The sequence below is a fragment of the Periplaneta americana genome, chromosome 3 (genome assembly GCF_040183065.1).
Source record: "Periplaneta americana isolate PAMFEO1 chromosome 3, P.americana_PAMFEO1_priV1, whole genome shotgun sequence".
Taxonomy (NCBI): domain Eukaryota; kingdom Metazoa; phylum Arthropoda; class Insecta; order Blattodea; family Blattidae; genus Periplaneta; species Periplaneta americana.
This window is the reverse complement of record NC_091119.1, coordinates 84,504,908-84,520,773: the sequence shown is the minus strand read 5'-3', so window position 1 is coordinate 84,520,773 and position 15,866 is coordinate 84,504,908. Positions and strand designations below refer to the sequence as shown.

General features: G+C 37.5%; 1 protein-coding gene across 1 annotated transcript in view; it reads left to right on the top strand.

The window, feature by feature from the left end:
• Positions 1 to 15,866, top strand: part of LOC138697125 (uncharacterized) — a 417,756-nt gene that overhangs the window by 101,037 nt on the left and 300,853 nt on the right. The gene's annotated exons all lie outside the window — the stretch shown is intronic.

Genomic DNA, 15,866 nt, shown 5'->3' with positions numbered 1-15,866 from the left:
TCATCATTTACAATCATCTCAAAACAATCTACAAGTGACTTTCCACGCAAAAATGTATAGTCCGCTTCAGGGAACACATTGCTTCTGTCGATAATATCCACCTTACTCCACGTAATGTTGCTTGTAGACTGTATCTTCAGTTTTTTGTTTAGAGGTGGTGGCACTGAGGAAGAAAGTAAACCATAATCAACTCCCCCAACTACGTTCGTTATTAGACAGAAATATTTCGGCTCCACTAGATAGTTGACGCCCAGTTAGATTGTCGACAAGACCACTGCTGTCCGTCGTCACCTGAATCTTCATCAGAATCGATGTGCATTGCAGGAGGTTCAATAAATATGCTTTCCACATTATTTTGAATGTCGTCCGATTCAATAATATCGATGGGTTCTTTCAGTATTAATCCCCTACTAAAAAACCCACAGAATATCGAAACTAATTTCAATATGAGAATAGTGTATTTTTATTTGAAATGAAGCAATATATATATATAATATACATATACAAGAATATTAAATAACCGTTTCTTACTGCTCATACAATCGTTATTACAAATTACAGAGATACAATATGCATTCATTGTATGAACATGTCTAACATTAATTTTATGGATCAATTATCATGACGCACAGGTTCGTGTAAAATAAATGGATCAATGAAAAGTACTATGAATGAACTATGTAGTGACCTCATCAACGTCTAGCGTTGATCACGACACATTTATAATCAGTACATTTGCGTCATAATGAAAGACTAAACATCCTTAGCAATACAGCAGAAGTTATGGTTATTCTAGAGTACGGACAACATAAATATCCTAATAAATATCTTCAAACAATGCAATAAAAGCAATACTTACATAAAACTGTCATCATATTCCAGCCGATGAAGACGAACAGATAACTAACATTGCAGACAGCTCCTGTGTCTCAGGAATGAACTTATCGCAATAACTGCGTTGCCACATATCTTCAGAACCAACAGGAACGTTCAAAATTCAAATCCATAACGTAATGTTATTTTTCCAACAGTTTAAATAAACACATGCGTGCCGTGATCATATGTTCACTCACGGCGGTAATGGGTTAAGTGTGCTTAAATGTGACAGGCTCATGCCAGTAGACTTACTGGCATGTAAAAGAACTCCTGCGGGACAAATTCCGGCACACCGGCGGCGCTGGTATAACCTTGGCAGTTGCGAGCATCGTTAAATAAACCATAATTTAAATTTAATTTGTATGTCCATTTAACCAGATAAGAGTTTCAACATCGTTATTCCCACCTCCATTTCCTCTGTTTGTAAGTGCTCCTACATTCTTCACGCTTCTTCGCTCACTTTAATTCCTATGTTGCTAACTGTCACATAGTGTAACTTATACTAAAGTATGAGGGATTCTTTTTTATATTTTCTACTGGTACAATTTCCCTTGGTGCTCATATAACACAGCTGGAGATAGACAACGCTTATGGTAATGTGTGGATTACGTATGTGACAATCCGACGCCCACGGACGTCACTGATTGAGGATCATTGCACTACCTCCATTGGTAAAATTAGCGTGGAGACCTCGGAGTTCATATGCGTGTCGCAAATTTACGATATGGGACTTCCAGCTCTACCTTCTTCTAAAAGAAGTCACGCTAAGGCGTTATCTCGCATTTAACAGTCCATTGCCATCGGCCGGCTTTGTACCACGAACTCCGAGAATCTTATAGCCGCTAGACCACTGAAGACAACTAAATTGAGAATTTATTCTAAAGTATAAATTCCATATATCAAAATTTATTACATATCAGCCTGATAGTCTTTTCACATCTTCATTAGTGCTGTTTTGTACATATGTAATTTAACTCCAAAATCAGCATTCTTAAACAAATTCTAAAGCTACATTGTTGATGCTGTACCTAAAATACGGCGTGATTCTAAAAGATGGACTCAATTTCATATGGCTCTATTTCCTGAACTATACGTTATATTTCAATTACATAAATTAAATTTGATTATACATACATTCAATTTTATAGATGTTCAATGTGTCCCCCTCCGACTGCACGGATAGCATCTAGACGGTAGCTGAATTCATCTCACACTCGAAAAACAATGTCTTGTATCACTGAGTTCACCGCAACTATGATAAGGTTTCTTAAATTGATGGGAAGAAGTGGTGCATAAACTATTTTTCACCAAGCCTCACAGAAGAAATTATCACAAGGTGTGGTATCAGGAGATCTCGGTGGCCAGAACTGAAGTGCCAGGTCTTCGTTCCCCATGCGATTTATCCATCGTTGAGGAAGAGATTCATTCAGGAAACGTAGAACGTTCCGGTGCCAATGGGTGGAACTCCGTCCTGTTGAAAAATGAAATCTTCTGATTCTTCATTCAGCGCTACAACACACGTCAAACAGTTGTTTGCGGTAGTCCAAGTTCTCTGTTAACGGTTGACTTCATTGGGCTATGATCAAAACTCTCTCCATTTCGGCCCACGTTCTCTTCCGATACACGCGATCGACCCGTGCGTTTACCTTATGAGTTATAAAGAACGCACTTTAGTTGAACGAGCCGTAAGGTACACTGCACATTTTACGGCAACTCTTGACTGTGCGACCTGAATGTCGTCGCTAGTTAATTCGTAAACACAGAACTACGTTGTATAGGCAAGTGAAAAGAAAACGTGCACACATCAATAATGGTCAGAGATAAAGACTGAAATATCAGCATATTGTAAGCTTATTATAGTATAGCAAACATAATACATTCATAGAATTGCACTGACAGGGATGGCGAACCCATGACACGCGTGTCACCAGGTGATACGCTAACTCAATTTCGGTGGCACGTCACGTGATCTTATTTTTAAGTTCTACAGGTCTTGTACATGGTATAGTGATGTACCTGCAATAAATTGGTCGAATATGTGATGCAATCTAATAAAAATCAAATAATATATAAAATATAATTTGGAAGTCAAAGGGGCTGATTTCATGGCTATTCTTTAAGGAAAATTAAAGATGGCACACAAGACGATTGAAGATAATAGACCAGATATTAACTGGCACACTAGTTGGAAATGGTTTTCCATCCCTGCCCGGCTACGAATTGAACTCTTGGCAGTAGGCCAAAAAATCAAACATATTCATCTTGTATTCTATAATTAAGTAATAGCATTGGAATGACATAATATACATCCTTAAATTGTCAAATGAAAATCTTCTTCTACGATCACTCAATACTTATACATTTAAAAACTGTGTTCTAAATCACATGATGTTACAGATGCATAACGAAAATAAGGGAGGTTTTCTGCACCTGGTGAAGCAGTAGTTTGCCTCATTGCACTTACTAAGTCAGTTCTTACATCTTTCATTGTCCAATATTTACAGTTATTTCTTAAAACCGAGTTTAATTTTTCCTTTACTTTACGGTGTAGATCAGGCCTGCAGAACTGTAGCTCTTGAGAGCGACTGCTTTCCTCCCCTCTTTTAGCCCACCCACCTTTTCTACCTGTGCAGTCACGGCATTCTAGTTACGCTGGGCTGCATCAACATTCATTCTCAGGGCGGAATTCGATCATCCCAATAGAAGTGGAGTGAGGCTGACATCATAGTTCCCCTACTTTGCGAGTTCTGCAGGTCTCGTGTAGATTGTAGGCCTAGTTCCTGAAGTTTTCGAGATAATTCATCGATCAGGCTAAGGACTTCTAAAATTTCCATCTCCAGACGTGTGATTGTTTCGGACACACATTCAGAATTGTTTTTATGAATTTTAACTTTACTTCTATGTGATCTGAAAGCAGAGATTTAACACGCGCAATTGCTGAACAGTCTTTTTCATTGAAAGTATTGATGGTTTTAACAATTGTTGTATAATATTTGGCATAGTAGAACATAGCATGCAGCCAAATTCCCCCTAGTAATTATAGGCTACGGACGTAACGTTATGCCTGGTGCCATTTCCTTCAATTTCAATATTCGCAACGGTGCCTTTGAGAATATTACTTTTGTATTTGCAATAAAAGTGTTCACATCATCGTACGACGATCGGATCTCCTCCGCCACTCTATGGCAACCATGAGGCAAGCAAGTTAAATGAATCATGTGTTAATATTTTTTTAAGAATTTCTTTGACTGCTTTGATCATGTAAGGAGCTGCGTAATTCACAAAAAGTAGCACATTTTCTCGTTTGACACCCATGGGATAGAGAATAGACATCGATTTATTAAACAGATTCATAACAGCTTCATAGTTAACATTTTCCAATACCTCTGTTGTGAGTAAATATTTCTCGCCATTGCCATTGGATGAGAGAATTCCTATGATTACATTTCCCACGTACTCCCGGTAAAATCGGTGGTTTCATCTATTCTGATCCAAATTTTGTTATCTGATACATTTTGTCGAATATTACTGACAACTCTTTCGTAGCACAAATGTAAATAAAACAAACAATTTAGTCCAAAAACAGCAGAGTAGTATCCTTACAGTACGTTTCAGTGCACAAGGAGACGTGCAGCGAAAAAGGAACTGATGCTCATTGAATCACGTTCACTCTAGTGCAGTGTAATACGCGGAAAACAAAAACCGCAAAAATCAAGCCGCTAATAGAAGAATATGAAAGTACTGTAGATAAAACGAGGAAAGTATTACGTGTAGGCCTATATTATGCAATGTAAAAATACAGGTTTACGAAACAAGGTTTTTACGTAGACATTTAATAACAAAAAAACATATGGCACATATTGATTTACTATCGGCAAAGGAACAGAGAACTGAAATGCCATCCACGTCATATTCGCGTCGAATAAACAATCAGAGTTCTTCAGAGACTTTTGCGATATGTTAATAAATGCATACATTCCCTTGCATAAAGTGAAAAATCCTCACTTTAGTGAATTTATTGAAAAATATACAGAAAGAAGGTTCCATCAGAAACAACTCTGAAATTGCTAGTGTCTCCCTTCTTATATTGTCAGTTCTTCCAACATATGCGGATTATTCGGATACATTTAATTTTTTAAGTTCCCCATAAATAAAAATCACATACGATAAGATCTGGGAATCGCTCTGGCCCTCTTTTCTTCTGATGACCTCTATCTTCAAAAATTTCCGCAGTTAATGCTTACGAGAAACCAGCTGTGTGCGCTGAAGCGAAGTCTTGTTGAAAAATTGCCTGTGTACATTCAATGTCGGATAATTCTACGAATGGTGCGATTATGTTATCCTTGTACCTCTACACATTCATAGTATTGAAAAAAAAATATATAGGCCCTGTAGATCTGTAAGCATTTACTGTACTGCGCACCATCCACTAACGTTTTGGTCATGCAATGTCATTTCATGTAAAAATCGAGTTTTTCTGGACTCCTGTATCTGTTTTCTGCCATTTATTTCTAATTAACCTGCAACAACAGGTGCGTGCAATATAAACAACATACACTTTCTAGAATTAATAATTCATCTGCTGCTAAGCTAACAATGCAAGAGAATCACATGTCGACATATTTATATTGTGTAACAATACCTGTACACATGACACGAAAATTGCATCTTGTGTAACATGGTGTTCATAAGATAAAAAACAAGTTGTTAAGAATATTATATATCAAGTTATATTTGGAAATGTTAAAACATGATAAATAATTATGAATTACTAAAAATACTAAAATGTGGTTTTTGATATAAGACAACTTCACGTGTCAGGTGTACCAAAAAAACACAATTTAGTAGATGTATCAGACAAAACTTGAATCAGAATTATTACGAGTATATTATACTTACTTGCTGGCTTTTAAGGAACCCGGGAGTTCATTGCCGCCCTCACATAAGCCCGCCATTGGTCCCTATCCTGAGCAAGATTAATCCAGTCTCTATCATCATATCCCACCTCCCTCAAATCCATTTTAATATATCTTCCCATTTACGTCTCGGCCTCCCCAAAGGTCTTTTTTCCTCCGGCCTCCCAAATAATATTTTATATGCATTTCTGGTTTCACGCATACGTGCTACATGTCCTGCCTATCTCAAACGTCTGGATTTAATGTTCCTAATTATGTCAGGTGAAGAATACAATACGAGTATATTATATAAACAATAATTATGTTAATACCTAAAGAAATATATGGATCAGAAAAATTAGAGAAAATATTCATACAGTCTGCCACATCATTACACAAACGGCTAGAATATTGGCTTTCTACCCTCCTCCCGGGGAGTCTGGTTAAAATATTGGTAAGTTCAAATGGAATTTCTTTGTAAATAGAGTGATAAAATTTCCACAGGGTACTCCCATTTCCCTCGCTGATACTCTATAAAATTATCATCTAATCTACATCACCAACATCCCGATGTAACATACTCGTATATACACATATAGAGTAGTACTCACTAGGTAGGCCTACCCATGCCCTGAGCAACGTCTATGGTGAGTAAGAACTCTTCTAAGACTTTTGCTAGCTATTCCTCAAAGAGAACGCTTATGATAACTTGTTGAGAACGAAAGTATTTGCCATTGGAAGTCATCTTTGGTGGTGTAGTGTCACAATGGATCTGAGGAATGCGGGTTTAAATCATGCTGAGAGAACGGACACTTGAAGGGCAATAGAAATCCTTTGCATGGTTTCATTCGTTCCTTCGGGAGTGAAGTAAAGCTGGGAGGCATATGTCGTAGATTTACGACACGAAAAATAAACATGTTACTGGAACAAGAGAGTTCCAAGCAAAATTTGTTATTTAACCATTAGTTATGTCAAAAATTCATATTTGGAGATAGTAAATTTGGTTATTATGGATGGCCTAAGACCCAAGGCTTTGTTCAGTTCTTCACCATCCATCCATCCATCTCCATCCATCCAAACTTTCAGTCATTCTTCTATCCATCCGCAGCTAGATAAGATTAATTAGCATTGTGAAGATTGAATAATTTCAAGGGAAAAATTGTCCCTAGGCCGGGTATCGATCCCGGGACCTCTGGTTGATACCCGGCCCCGGAACAATTTTTCCCTTGAAATTATTCAAATCTGCTTTACAGGGAGCTTTATCTGAAAAACTAGATTTGCATTGTGAAGATTGTTTGTTCAGTTTAACATGTTCTATTTTCTGCTTCAGGCTGTTTTTTCTTGCCTTTTTAATAGTTCTTATGCTGTTATTGCACATTTTTCTTCAAGCGTATCAATACATTCGAAAACATACTCTTAAAGCATTGAGATTGCACGTATAATAAATATAACCGAGGAACGAATGGCTGCTTGGAAAGGCATGATGTTGTGAACAAGTATTCAGACTCTCTCATTCAGAGCAGCCCTCAGAATGATGTATTTCCCGGCCTAGTGGCTTGGCAGCACTATTCAAGGCTTACCCGTCGCAAGTCAGGCGTGAGAGTTTTTAGTGCACCCATGGACTCTTGCTTCCTTATTGCTCAACGTGAAGCGAGCAACGCAAGGATTTGAATTGTCTTCGATACGTTGAGATCGAGAGGTCGCGAGAGCAGATATCGATCTGAGTACGGCACTCAGTAGTTCCCCAGTCTAGCCTTAGAGGTCTCTGCCATCATTTTCTCTAGCCTTGGAAAATTTGATACAGTTCAACTGTTCGAAAATTTCGCGTACAATTTTACAGGTATTTAAGCAGTTTCAGAAAGCAACCAGCAGAAATCGTATGTTGGAAGTATTTATAACGTAGCATTCATTCCTATAATACTTCTTTACGGACGGTTTCACCAACATTATTAAATAGATGGCTAAAGTGATGTTAACTAAGAAGTGTTACCGTTTCAACAGACTGCTTAAGAACATGACAGGGAATTCGTAGAATCCCTACAATTTAGCGAAACGTTTAAGTGGTTGGAGGTTGTATGATTTCAAATAATCATAGATCACCGCTTGATGTGAATTTTTTAGCATGATCATAAAACAAAGAACTTGAAGTTTTAATGAATATCGGAACCTGTACAAGAAAATAAATGCAACGATGACACTTGTAATATCCTGAATGTAATACATATACAGTGATAAATCAAACTTTGTTTATTTTTCTAATAATGATAAGCCTATGTTGTGGGTTGCATCGTCCCGTTTCCGTTAAGTAGCAGTGATATGGTACGGGTTGTATCGGCGCGCTTCCGCTATAGAACATGTTACGCGTAGAGTATTACGGAAATGATAACGGACATTTTTCTGAATAGGTGCCCACTTCAACGTTGCACGTTAAAAATAATAATAATAATGATTTATTTAACCTGGCAGAGTTAAGGCATTATGGTCATTATGATGGGTTGTAAGATTCTTGGAGGCTCGAATATAATAGCTACTGCTCCGAACGCTGCCCAATTATCGCTTTGAATTAGTGTCACATATATTTCTCATTGCCTTCAAGAGAATTTCACCAGAAATTGTTTCAGTCGCAAATCCCATTCTGTTGCAGAAATTGTTAAAGAACCTTATATCGCTGTAAATTAAAATCTAAGCACCGAGCAGCTATGACCATATTTAATAGATTTTATCCTTTTCTCTTTTAAAAAGATAGATTTCTCTAATGTTTTTACCAGAACGTAGAATTTCTCTACATGTGTAATTACACCAAATTTGCCTGAAACATGGGATAATATTACAAAAAATATTTCGGGTATAATGCATCCTCCAGAAAGACTAACATACCATGATATCCTAGCAGGAATGCCGACAGAAATTGAATGCGTTATTCAGTTCGCAGTTGCTGTAACTACCTGGAACTGCTATTAGCTTAAACATAGAACTGTAAGTTTTAAGCAATTTCTGCATTGGACTGGCGTTAATGAAATCTTATTCTTGAGTTCAAACGTACGTCTTTGTTCCTGTATTGTTAATATTCAAATTATAATTTCCACTTATGATAAAGGAAGTATGATTGTTTGATAGGACCTAACAACATTCAATTTGGCTCGTACTACCTAAGAATTCCGAGGAAATCGATGAATACACTGAGTTAGAACTGAAAGGTAAACTAGACCAGAAAAATGAAGAATATATAGATTCATAATGGAAAGAAAAATGAATGTCACAGGTAACGTATTGCTCCCTCATTATTATGACTTATTCGTTTCTCAATAATTTTATTCCTCTGCTTTACGTGTTATGAAGGATATCAATACCATTTAGTGTTTATTTTCTTGAATTATTATTCAAAATACGTCCGTAACTAAAAAAACTAATATGGACCGAAATAATAAAAGATGCGTTTTTATTTCTTGGGATTACATAGAAAAGACATTTTCAATAATCCCAAAATATTTAACTTTATTTATACAGTAAATTATATGGTTTAACTAGATATATGTTATTAATTTTATACAAATTAACATGACATATTTTTGTATATTTTAATCTGTCCAATATATATTCTGGTAACGGAAATGTGTATTTAATTATGTTAACAGTTATTTAATATCCTATTGTGCCTATGACCCCGAATATATAATTCCTCATTTTTTTATTCCGCAGTCTTTCAGAGGTTCTTCTACACAGTGATTAATTTCTCAGCAATATAAGAGTCTGGGTACGTGATAAGATAGCTCATTACATTCGTCTCCTCATCTTAGGCAAGAAACCAAGTGAAAATTTAGACTCGATTTTGAGTTGGTTGCCATTTTATTTTATTCTAAACAAATATGTAGGCTTATTAGGCCTGCCTCTTTATTAAAGTATAAAATTTTACATGTATCATTTTCCGGTAAATTGACTCGCAGGTACTGAGCATGATAATACTTTTGGAAAAATGGCTCTGCGGGAACAGACAAATAGACGACAGCATGCCGAAAAATGTTTTTTTTTTTCTATTCGAGGGGATGTTGAAAACTTGTATCTCAGTGAAATATTGGAAATCGATCAGTACACTTGTGAAAAAGTGAAAAGAAAAAGACGAAAGGGTCATCAATTATTGCTTCACAATTTTATTTCTTATATAAGAATCTAGTTACTGTGAAGTAATCCATGTTCGTAACAATAGTTGTATCCCATTTATAATTTTATTAAACGCAGATAAAACTCTCCGAACAGACTAACCTCTAAGAATAAAGTAGTTGAGTGTACTGGTAAGCATAAAGGAACAAACTGGAGGAAAACTTAATGTGGTTTTAGAAGAGATTATGTTATGTTAAAATAGAAAATAATGTTCACTGGACTGGAGTTTTCCACCTGCAATATGTGGAGTTATACTTGCTCTTTTTCGAGAGATGTTCTGTGGACTCTACTTGTGTATAACAATGGACTAGTTCACAATTTTCAGTTTATCGGATATGACGTAAGCACTTTCATGGCAAGACAAGTCGAATTTTCCCTCCACAAAATCCTCTCATGTTTTCTATTAATGTAAGTCGAAGATAGACGTTACAAGTAAGAATCGTTTTAGATCAGATATTTCCTGAGTACTTTGACACCGTAATCTTACGTAATTGTAATTTCATCAGCCCTCCGTTAATACATAGCTATCACATCAATGCTGAGAACATACTTATCCTTCGTCAAAGTAGGTCTCGTGACCTTTCAGGAAATTCAACTTCGCATGACAAGCAGATATGCAACGAAACTCTCGTGACGAGGGGGCAGAGTGTTAGGTCTTTCACCTGAGATAACACACGTTCTTACAATCAGAAAGACAAACATCTATATTTAGTGTGCAGAAGACGTATAAGTTGTTCAACTGCTAAATGCCAAAATAGATATATTTCTATCTATTGTTATTGTTCACGCTCCTAGCGGAGTCTCTCCTAAGACCGTTCTTTCCCCATCTTCTCTTCACTCTTTCTCCTATTTCGTTTTGTCGGTGGAAGCTACAATGGAATTTGAGGCTTCGGGAGACATAGTGGCGATAATCAAAATCCTTCCGAAATGTATTGGAAATTTAATAAATTCATGTTATAAGCTTAAATTTGTGGATTTTCTCTGAAACTTCCCAAATAAATTTTATTCGTTTTTCTATTAAGATTTTTCATAATCTAATGTTCCTTAAGAGAGGGAGCTACTGCTTGCAGTCGCATGTAGAAATATTAAAGAAAAAGACTGCCACTTGTCATTGTAGATGCTTTACTGAGAATAAAATTCAACCTGAAAAAAAATTAGGCTATGCTGTGAGATCTACAAAATAGGTGATAATATCAGGAGATTCAACTATCACATGTATGATGTGAGTACTCCGTCAGTTTCACAGTATTCACCTGGGAAGGAATCTGATTAAGTTTTACATTATCTACAATTCTCACAAAGGGTTTTGATTTATCTAAAGAAAATCAAAACTCGGATGAGATTTAATTGAATATTACAAGATTAGAAGAAAGTATATCAAGATTAGAAAAAAATAAAGCACTTTAATACAATAAAATATTAATTGACTTACGAAGATACTAAACTGTCTTCAAATGTATTATTGCATCATCTCATCATTACAAATACTCCGCTAGATAGCAGTAGTGTGTTATGATGAGCTTTCTCTTGTTACCAATTGTATGAACTATTCAATCTTCATTGAACTCTATGGAAGATTACTAGTCAAGAAGGCTTTGTTGATTCAGTTTCATTTGTATTAAAAGAGTTGAACTTCATTTCAGCTATCAATATAGTATATATTAAACAATCTCTTACGTGACTGTCCATAATATCATACAGCATTTAACATAACCTGAATAATATAAACAAGATAAATGATAAAAATGGTTTTGTTAATGATGATGAAATAAACATGATTCATTTTAAAAGGTGCAATTATTGAAAGTTGACAAACAAAGAAACTAATGCTAGGGAGGTGATAAAAACAAATGCTGGGGTGATACAATTATAGGATAAGCAGCCATGATTGGTTGAAATACTCGTTCCGTACCGTTTTATTGATCAAAAGTAGTATTACATAGTAAAAGTGTAATAGTCTATATAAAAACACAGGCCCTATGTACTCGTACTCACAGATGCAGGATAACATTAATTATTTTTTCAGTAGTAGAAGAACCCTATGCTAATAATATAAAGAATTAGAATTTAATTATGCATAATATATTTAAGGGTTTGTAAATAAAGAAAGTCATTAGAATATGCTTATTAGATCTACATTTATTCCAAATTTAATAACATTACAAAATAATATAAGTACGTTAAAATTTGTGGAGTTTTATTACAGAGAGAATAATAAGTAAAGCTACTTCCTTTCAGATTTTTCTTTATAAAATAGATATTTTTAATGAAATTGTATCATTGGGTGCTACTCATCTTTTTTGTTTACATGATACCCGAAAATCTTTATTAAAGTTTAGGCATTTGTAAATAATCATGGAAAAAATTTAATATAATATACAGTTTTAATTTCCATACAATATAAATTAATTATAGGCCTGTCACGAAAAACAAATCTGTGACCTCTGAAGCTGTAGTCGGGTGGTCCGGCGATAGTAAGATATTTTTTCTCCTATATAAGTTATAGTATAGTTTCAGTTTAGATATTTCTATATTTCTTTGAGATGTTTGTTTAACCTACGCCACGGGGATCAGTGAAGCGCGTAATAGGCTCTTTATTCATTCAGTCTGACAGGCGCCTAACGCATTTAAAACCAGTAGACGCGAGGTAGGTTACTGAACTTTAGTATAGCATAAAGGGGTTTTTCCTGTCTAGGAACGCGCTGGTAGCGTTGTTTGAATCTGGCAAACAATAGTAGCGTCTGGTGAGCACGTCACCTTAGGGAGTATTTAAAAGGACGTGAGCCGAGCGTGTGCCCACCCCCAGACGATTGCCGGCCTGTGAGCCGAGCGCGTATTTTCGCAGAATATCACCGGCCAGCGAGCCGATCGTGTGTTTGCCCCCGCTAGACGATTACTGGCCTGTGAGCCGAGCGTGTATTTTCTCAGAATATTACCGGCCAGTGAGCCGATCGTGTGTTTGGTCAGAAGACTGCCGGCCAGTGGCGTGTTTACTCACTAATATAGTCTACGGCCTGTGAGCCGATCGCGTGAGTATTAATAATATTTCCGGTACTTGTTCCGATCGTGTATATCTTATCATTCTCCGTTTTCCAGCCGATCGAAGTGATAAAGTGTAGATTTCGCACTTTTTAGCTTTGTGTTTTACTCAAAAAGTGACAGCAGCGATTTTAAACTGGCGTTAGACGAGAAGCCGAAATCACACGGAAGACAACAGCCAGTATTCCGTCGCTTGGACTCAAGCAAGGGAAGTGAGCCGAATAAATACACTTATTGGAACTCTACTCCTTGGTTTCTTTTCGTGAGAACGACGAACATCACATTATATCCTACGCCCACAAAACCACAAGGTCCTTGAGAAGAGATCTCCTCTACCGGGGGACAAGATCTTCCAGCATCCGTCCATCGACTTCTCCTCTGCCGGCGGCGCGACAGAGAGGAAGATAAACAACAACAACAACGTGTGCCACCAGGTAAAACGCGTCGCAAATGGCGCCCAACGTGGGGCTACGAGAATAAAAACAACAACGCGGGGCTACGAGAATCAACAATACCACCGAGACAGTGTGGCTACGAGAAGAAAATAAACAATACTAGTGTGGCTCCGAGAAGAAAATAAACAACACCAACGCGTGGCTACGAGAATCAACAATACCACCGAGACGGCGAGGCGGCGTGACGAGAACAACAGTAGCAGCAGCAACGTGATTATCGTCAGTACGAGACGACAGCAGAGAGGCTGACGTAGCATCCCCGCCGAGACAACGAGAGCCGCAACACCGAGGGTGGCGAAATCATCACGGCCACGCAGGACGAGCAGGGTCGACGCTACGTCGAGGAGGAAGACAACGTGGATGGTAATATTTTGGAGGGTTATACATGTATGAATTTTCTTTTTGTGTGTAGAGAGAATAACGTTTATTTACGCGTAATTTTGTGTAGGGTTGTACGTATATTTATATCTGCGTGTATAATATTTTGGAGGGGATTGTTATTGTGTGATCTGTATATAGGTTATGGCATATCCAGATGTTATTAAGGAATAGGAGAATTGAGACCGAAGGGACGGAGAGTGAGAGGAAAATAATAAGTAGAGAGAATAGAGGGATGGAGAACGTAGGAGACAGCGAAATGGAGGGAAGATTAGAATTGTAGAGCAGTATGGGGGACGACGAGATCATAGGAAATAGCGAAGAAACCCAGCAATGTAGCGAGAAGGAAAAGGGAGAAGAAGGGATGATGCTAGGACCGCTAGGAGTTTTGATGAAACATATTACGGAACAAATGAAAAAAATGGATGAAAGATTAGGTGAAAGTACTGAGCAAGCGAAGAAAATGTCGGAACAATTTAAGCAGAATTTTGAACAAATGAAACAGGATAGTTCAGAACAATTTAAGCAAAATTTTGAACAAATGAAACAGGATAATTCAGAGCAATTGAAACAGAGTTTGAGACAGATGGATGAAAGATTAGGTCAGAGTACAGAACAAATAAAAAAAATGGATGAAAGATTAGGTCAGAGTACGGAACAGATGAAAAGAATGGATGAAAGATTAGGTCAAAGTACTGAGCAAGCGAAGCAAATTTCAGAACAAATAAAGCAAATAGATGAGAGGCTAGGCCAAAAGACCGAACAGCTGATGAGGCAGATGGACAGCAAACTATCAGAAATGGAGAGTAGGATGGGAGAAAATTCCAGAGAGTTTAGGGAACAGGTGAACCAGCTGATAGAGAGTCGAATAGAAAACTTGGAGGGGAAGATAGCAGACAATAATACGAAAATAGAAAGTCAACTAGGCGTCGTAGTAGATAAGATGGCAGAGAACATGAGGGAACTAGAGGAGAAGGTGAGGAACAGCACAATTGCTGAGAACGAAAAGACGAGGTCGGCCATAGAAGGAACGGTAGATGAGAGATTATAAGGGGTGGATCGAGAGATGGAGGCGATTAGGCGAGTAGTGAGAGACCAGGGAAAGGAAGAGAGAGAACGCCTAGAGAGTTTAGAATCAAGATGGAATTCGATGCAAGATAGGATCCATGGAGTCACTGTCGATAATTCAATTAGCGAACCGAGTGTGACCGGAACGCCTAGCGGGAGCAGTAGTATGGGGTCAGGAATTATAGTAGGAGGTAGCAACATAAGTAATCATGTGGCCGGAGAGCACCAAGACCCCCGAAATCAGGAACAATGTAATGTAATATTGTAAACGAGAGGTCATCTTTAGGTCGCCCACAGTATCCCACGCATATCATTAATGAAATTGGTTATCCCGTATTTGAAGAGGTGGAATTCTCAAACCCTCACTGTTATATCCGCGAATTGGAAACGTATTTTCACGTGAAAGGGGTACCAGAGGAACTAAAAATGACCGTCGTGAGAAAAAGTCTGAGAGGACGGCCACTTAATTGGGTTCTCGTAGCGTTAGGCGCACAGGTTAGTTATGGGGAATTCAAAGCAAAGTTCTCTGACCGGTATTGGGGGCAGAGGCAACAGCAGAAAATCAGAAAAGAAATCAATGATAGTAGGTTTGATGCTAAGAAAGGCATATCGATGATTGATTACTTTATGGAGCTTGTCAAAAAGGGAACGAGTCTAAATCCACCAATGCCAGATTCTGAATTGATACAAACTATCATATCCCATTACCCGGAAAATATTAGGTATAATTTAATTATCGCGGGACCACGAGATTTTGGGGAGACGATTGACCTCCTGATCGCGCTAGACAGTTCTGACATTACACACAATGGAGGCGAAAGTTATGACGCAACTAATTGTGTAGAGAAGAGAACGCAGGGTTATTCCAGCCACTCGAAGGCGGAGAGAGGGGCACATGGCACCCTCTCACCACCTCGAGGAAACATGAATGTAAATGGTTGGGCAGTTGACAGACAACCAGGCTATGGGTATAATAATAATAATAGTCGGGGTCAAA